Source organism: Pteropus alecto, unplaced genomic scaffold (assembly GCF_000325575.1).
Source record: "Pteropus alecto unplaced genomic scaffold, ASM32557v1 scaffold98, whole genome shotgun sequence".
In the NCBI taxonomy this organism is placed as follows: Eukaryota; Metazoa; Chordata; class Mammalia; order Chiroptera; family Pteropodidae; genus Pteropus; species Pteropus alecto.
This window is the reverse complement of record NW_006443570.1, coordinates 20027379-20034977: the sequence shown is the minus strand read 5'-3', so window position 1 is coordinate 20034977 and position 7599 is coordinate 20027379.

The window sequence follows — 7599 nt, the reverse complement described above, 5'->3', positions numbered from 1 at the left end:
TCCCACCCCCCATCCCCTCCACCCCACAACCAAGGTTAAATGCTTTCTGCTGAGAGTGGGTCTTGCTTATTGTACAGCTTTTGTTTTAAAGAATGGGGCATGCAATTGCCCACCAGAGCTGAACTGCTCCAAACAATAGATAAACCTGGTCCTCTGTTCATCCTTCCTCTTTGCAGCACCTAATCTCTTTAAATAAAGTGTTGAACAAATATTTAAAGAAAATCCGTTTTCTCACTATAAGGATAGCAGGAAACTGGCAACACAAGTTGCCTCTGGGGAACGAAGCTGGGTGAAATCTTGTTACATATAGAAAAAGGCTTAGAAGAAAACACTATACAGATAATTGCTGTCCTGAGGGGGCTCAGGGATGGACTCTGGGCATCATCAGCAACCTGCCCACACCTAAGCTCCCAACCACAGCCAGCATTTTGGCCTGGGTAGTATTAAAATCTACAGAAAGCTGGTGAACAGTGGTATGCAGCATCTGGAAATTTCGAGAATATAAAAGGTGTGGGATTGTGGCTCGCATGCCGGTTCTCATCTCACTGAGCAAGGTTCTAGGACAGAACTTTGAAAGGATCCATGCTAAGTTTGCAGCGGCATGGCGAATATAGCCAATGGCTCCCAGCTTCCTGCTTTGCCCTTGGAAGCGCTCTCTCTTTCTCTCTCTTTTTCTCCCTCGCTCTCACTCTCCACCTATCACACTTGTCCACCTTTGTTTTCTTGATATTTAGAGGGTCAGAAGAAAAAAAAAGCTTAGAAAAGGCATTGGGAAGATTCCAGCTGGTTTTGGAACAGCTTATCAGTGTTCCTTGCCCAGAATTCTTGAAGGATAGGAGAAAGCTGAGGTTTGTGGAATGGGCTGGGGGAGTCTGTCTGGAATTCATCCAAACAGCTTTCTGGACACCCTGGGGTCTGGACAACCCTGGTCGTTATCATTGCTCAATAACACCTCACCCCATTACATAAACTTATTAAAGGTTTCAGGGCACTCACTTTATAGACATCTCATTCCATCTTCACAACAGCTCTGGGAGGTGTGCAGGGCAGGCATTTTTATCCCCATTTTGCAGATGATGAAACTGATAGCTAGTGAGTGAAAGGGCCAACATTCTAACCCTGAGCCAGGATTTCATACCCCAAGCCTTTCTCCACATCCAGAGACAGGCCCACTGCTCCCAATCCAGAGCATCCCAGGTCCCGGTTCAGTATTTTTATGGAGAATGGGCAAGAATGTTGTTCATTCCATGTTGCAGATAATGGTATCCCTCACCCCCACTCCTGTAAAGTAAGGGAAGGAACATGACCCCCAATGGGAAGAAATTCTAAAGCAGCCCCTGGGAACCTTTAGAGAAGCTGTTTGATTTATTCCAATCCCTACTGGTATTCTGTGCCACATACATAAATGCCAGAGCCAGAAATGAAGTCCCCCCTGCCCTGGCAGCTGCTGGTTGCTGCTGCTGCTCACCAAGTGTTCAGAGAAAATAGTACCCCTCCCCTTGATTGATGGAGAGCTGAAAAGAAAAGAAAAATAAAAGCCCCGTGGAGCATTGATGGAAGGGAGGGGGCAGCTTCTCAGAAAGAGGAAAAAAGTGATCTAGAAAAGGCTGCTATTGATGGAACAGAGAGGGGGTGTGTGTGTGTGTGTGTGTGCGTGTGTGTGTAAGGAAAATATCCAGTTTTTAAGCCTACGTGGAAAATAAATACATACCTTTTGCTTATGTAGAGAGAGAGAAAGTAGTGAAATCTGTGGTTTGTTTGAGAGTCTCTGACATGAGGGAAGGAAAGGGGGGTCGGTAAGATGTCCTTGTAACTTCTAGGGTTCTACTTTCCCTAAGCAGAACTCTCTATCTTCTGGGGTCTGGGCCAGGGACAGAGGCTGGCAGAGACGTAAAGCAAAGGGGTCCTGGAGGAGAGTAGAAAGAAATGAAAGGTAAAAGGTTCCCAAAGGACTTCACAGGTACAAGGACTGTCATTATTAACTAAACCAGTGGCTGAGATTGGAGACCCCCGCTGGGAGCAGCCTGTGGTACATACCATAGGTACTGATTAAGACGCTTTTGCAATAACGCCTTTCCTTGCAGGTCTCCTGGTCTTTGAGAAACGCTGGTTGGGACCACCTCAAACAGCCCTGGCTGAGCACTTAGGGACGCAGCAGTTAACTGGGACTGGCCTCAGTGGTCTCCAAAGCAACAAGACATTTAAAAGTCACATTTAATTTGATGACTACAAACATAAAGTCATGTTTGTATCTTTATTTTAAAACATACTAAACCAATTATTTCCAAATGAGCATTCTTCTCTTCAAAATCACTCCCTAGAGAAGTTGTATGGCTAATCCAGTGGCACCCAATGCATGGCCCAAATCTTGGAGGGCAATAGGTGGAAATACTTCAGGACCAGTTTATAACCCAAGCAACAAAATGTCATTATTTTATAGGGAGTTCCTTTCTTTCCTTTAACTTGATTTATCAGACCGATGTCCTGGTAACTTTGGGCCCTTTCCAAACACCAAATCCTCTGCCACACTGCTTGCTCAGAGTGGTTTGGAATGGCCCTTGGGGGACATGTTCAATAGGTGGGTGGAGGTATAATTATTAGCAAAAGAGAAAAACACACAGAAAAGAGAAGAATTGTTATATTGTTGTGATATAAATCTGAGTGGGTTTTCTCTTCTGTTCACCTTCCTTATGTGGATGGAAACGTTTCTGTTTTTTTGAAAGTGTGGAATAAACAAAATGTGGTGCAGTCATACGATGAAATATTATTCAGCCTCAAAAAAGAATGAAATTCTAACACATAATGCAACATAAATGAACCTTAAAGACACTATGCCAAGTAAAATAAGCCAGACAAAAAAGGACAAATATCATATGTTCTGCTTATATGTGGTACCCAGGGTAGTCAAACTCATAAAGATAGAAAGTAGAATGGTGGTTGCCAAGGCCTGGGGGAGGGAGGAATCATGAGCTACTGTTTAACGGGTACGGAGTTCAGTTTGGGATGATGAAAAAGTTCTGGAGATGGATGGTGGTGATGGTTGACCAACAATGTGAAAGTGCTTAATGCCACTCAGCTGTACCCTTAAAATGGTTAAAATGGCAAATTTTATGTTATGTAAATTTTACCACAATAAAATAACAAAATCAAGTCTACTCTCAAAAGGTGAAGACTTGACATCACTGACGTTATTCAAAAGAAGGTGCTACAGGGTGGGCTGAGGTCCAAAGAGAAACGCCCAAAATATCACGTTCTCTGAAGTAAAACTGTAATGCTGGAGTCAGGCAGTTGGCCACCATACCTGCTCTGAGATAGCTCTGGGAAGGGGCCAGCTCTTCTAGGTATTCTGTCCTCACATTCCCCATAATGTTGTGCACCTTCACTGCTGCTCCCAGCCCCAGAACATTCCGCAGCACAGCCCGGGTCTCTGACCTGGCCTGCCAGGGCTGCCCACCTCCACCGGCAGCATGAACCAGGCTACAGCAAGTCGTGGTTCTGCTGGCCAGGAGGTTGCTGAGGTGGCTTTTTAATCCTCCAGCCGTGCCGTCCTAGTGATTGCTTTTATTAGGAAATGTAATGAAAAAGACTATATGAAGCCCCTGCCAGAAAAAAAAAAAAAAAGCTAATAAGATTTTGCACCAAGTGTGGCGAGAAAAGAAAGGGGGGAAAAAGCACATTAGGAGTCAGATAATGAGATAAATGAAAGACCGCAGGGAAGATCATTTTTGCAGACTTGCTGGATGGTTGTAAAATTTTTAATTTGCTGAATTCTCTTTTTTTGTTGTCTCGGACTCTCCTCATCTCTGTCTTTCACTGTCTGCCTCTCCCTCCCTTCCTTGGTTTCTCTGTTTCAGCTCTTGCTTTTCGTGTGTGTCTGTGTCCTTTCACCGTGGCCAAACCCTGCCTCTCGGGACTTGGGTGGGAGGCTGGTACCTTGGGCAGTGAGGCCCCGCCAGTCAAAGGAAGCAAGATGACAAAGGACTGCTTCCCCCACCCCTCATCTCCACACACACACCCCTTGCTTTTTAGGGAGCTGCTGTGATTTGGCTGAAGGGAGAGAAAGAAGGAGAGATCAAGGGAAGAAGGAGGGGGGAAATAGGACTAGGGAGGAAGGACAGGAGATCAAAGACCAGGGAACTGAGGAGGAAGAGAAAGCCCCCGCTGCTCCCGCAAATCGATTCTTGGCAATATCGTCCTCCCGTCTGTGCTCTGAGCTGCTGAGCAGAATGCCACCTCCGTGGGATGCCAGGCCGGAACAGAAGGGCTCTGGGGCACTGGGCAGGCACACAGGCCAGGCTGCTGGGGACCACTGGGCCTGCCTTGCTCTGCAGGGAGATGTCCCACTTCTCCCAGCCCACCCTCTCACCCCCTAGGCTTTAAGGAGGTCCTCTCCAAAATCTAGTTTCAGTCCTTGCTTTGGCAGATGCCCTCCGCCTGTCCCACGCTTGGGAATTCTTTGCTTCTCTGCCTAAGACCTAGTTCCCAGCTACAGTGGAGGGTTGAGTAGACACAATGACTAGCTTCCCCATGGCGGGTAGGGAGGAGCCTGTGAAAGTACAGGAATGAATGGCTCAGGATGGAGACACACTGTTAGTTACTAGGAAAATTACTCTCAATCCTCCATCCCTTGTTCCTTCTTCAGTAGGTACTGTCTGCTCTGTTTCCCTCCCAGGAAAGTCATCTCTCTGTGCTCTGCCTCCTGCAAAAGTGTGCTGCTGGCTATCTAGGGAATGGGCATTTCCTCTATGGCCACTGCAGAAGATAAAAGAGCTATGAACATCAGCAAGGTCCATGGGAATGAGAGGATCTATTAGAATCAGGCAAAAGACCAGGTGACATCTAATACGTGTCATCAGAACTCAGGAGAGTCACAGAGTAGCCTCCAGGAATCATGAGAGTCTGACAGTGGTCCCCCAAGCCAGTCTGGGCAGAGGGGAGAGGGGGCTGGGAAAGAAGGTGGATTGGGACTGAGATGGGCAGTCCCAAGAGAGAAGATGGAATAGGTTCAAGGTTACTTGGAGGGGGTGGCTGCAACTTGATGTGGAGTAAAATAATCTAGGAATAAGAGTGAATACACATAGTGCTTCCTATGCCCTGGGCTCTAAGAACCTGAGGATATTTACTCATTTAATCCTCACCACAGTCCCATGAGGTTGGTGTTATTGTTAACATCTCCATTGTACACAGGAGAAAACCGAGGCACAGTGAGAAGAAGGAGCCAAATTGCAAACTTCAAAGTCCATGCTCTTAACCACTTCTCTCTTCTTCCCCTCCAGAACAGGAGACAGGTTTAACAATGTATTGGAGACTATTGGGGTTGTATTAGAGTTGAGAGGGAAAACAGCACTGTGGTTAAGAATGAGGATTTCTGGGCTAGACAGCCAGACATGGACTAGCAGTGTGATCTTGGATAAGACCCTTAGAACTTAAGGTCACCCTTCAGAGGGAAGTTCAGAGTGACTGAATGCATGTGGCTTAAAACTGGTACAGTGCCTGGCTCCTGAACTCAGCCGGTGGCAGTTTTTAATGTTGTTACTCTCTGCTTCCCATGAGAAAGGAAGCATCTTCCATGCTTGGTAGCTGGCAAGCCTCAACTTCCCACCTCTGGTTTCCCACCAAAAATACTGGAGGTGGACCCTCCCAGGGATCAACCTCTTAGGGTCACATAGTCCAACAAACAGGCCCTGAAAAGCATCCATGCCCACAGCACAGCTCCTCTCTCCGGAGCCTGTTTCCCCTGCTCTGACGAGCTGAGCCAAGGGGTCCCCAGACAGAGCGAGCACCCCAGTCCTGTGGCTCACTGCATTGTTCCAAGGAGTGTGTGTTTCCGCTCTCCTTCCCTGCCTCCTTCCCTCCCTCAGTCCTGCTCTTCTCTTGATGGAGAAGGCACGAATTAGGCAGAAAAGAAAATGTTGACAGTTCCCAGCCCTCCCTCGCTGGGGATAAAGAAAAATATGTTAAAGTTGAAGCTTTAGGCAGATCAAACACAGTTTGTGAGATGCTTCAAATGTATTATTCATCTCACCAATGAGATGCAATCTTGGGCTTTCTCTTTTCACCCCATCAAGAGGAAACCTCAGCTAAGTGGGGATGCTGGGCTTCAGGAGGAGGGGGCGTTTTCAGAACATCATCTTTTCAATATTGAATCAACAAGTCTGTCTTGAGTCCCTCTTATTCCTCCTGAAGCTTTCCAAATGAGATGGGTGACCTTGCTAGAAAATCTAAGGGTGCAAGGGCTTCAGGTGAGATCCACGAGAATTGGGCAGCAACGAGCACTTGGAATCCAAGAGAAGAGTGACCGTGACACTTAAAGAAGGCAGGAGCTGGAGACATTGACCCTGGAAGGTCCTTCACATGCCACATGAACTTGAGGGATGTAATTCTATGGGATGGAAGAGCTCTAAGAGGTGTCACCTCAGCAGTGCCTTTAGCTCTGCTGACCCACTGCAGACAGGGGGGCGGCACTCACTCTATATACCTGGATGCCTGGAGGAAGGATCCGAATCCAGACTCAGGTACTTGCTGCACAACTCTTAGGCCTTGTGAATTGGACGGGGGGAGGCCCCTGCCACAAAAGCCTGAGGGTTCTACACTCATTTCCTTGCTCCTCTTCTTTTTCCCTTTGGCCACTGAGGTCCCCTCCGGGCTCCTGCTGGCATTCCAGGCTTCTGAAGCCCCAGAGCAGACTTCTCAAACTGGACATTGCCCCCTTCTTAAACCTCACCCAGAGAAGAAACCACCCCATCCTCCCATGGTTTTACCCCTCTATCTCGCAAACCTTACATTAGTGCTGTGCTGAACAAGTCGGAAGTTGGAGGGAGGAGCAGGCACTGCTGGTGGAATAGGAGATTGGAACAGCCCGAAAAGAAGGAAATTTGATATGATGTACCAAAAAGCCTTAAAGTAAACATATCCTTTAACTCAGCAATTCCATTTCTTAGGAACTGCCCCAAGGAAACATTAGACAAGTATGCAAAGATAAACAAAAATGTTCCTCCCAGCTTTGTTGGTAATAGCAAAACTTGTAAACATAAATAGAGGATTGGTTAAATCTTAGCCTTTTGATGCAGTCATTTAAAATCAGATTCTGGAATACCAGGGGGAAGTAATATACAATTATATTTTTATTCTAAAAAATTTCAAATAATCGAGATAAAGCAAACAGCTCCCTTAATCCTAACCCAATCCTGTTCCTCTCAAGGTATCCATTATTAGCAGTTTAGCATGCATCCTCTCAGATCTTTATTTCTGAAGAATCGTATTTACTGTAAACAAATAATAAAATCAGGTTATGCAAGTTTGTAACTATAGATATATATGTCTATACAAAGAGAAAATGCTCACCGATTATACACCAAAATGTTAACAACATTCATCTCTAAATAGTGGAGTTGCATATGATTTTTATTCCTTCTGCAGGAATTATTATATTTTCTACATGACCAGAAAAGAGAAACAATGCTATTTTTAAACATAGAAAAAAAAGGAATTGACACTCACTTAACATATGACAAAGGAGGTAAGAATATACAATGGAGTAAAGACAGTCTCTTCAATAAATGGTGTTGGGAAAATTGGACATGCATGCAAAAAAAAAAA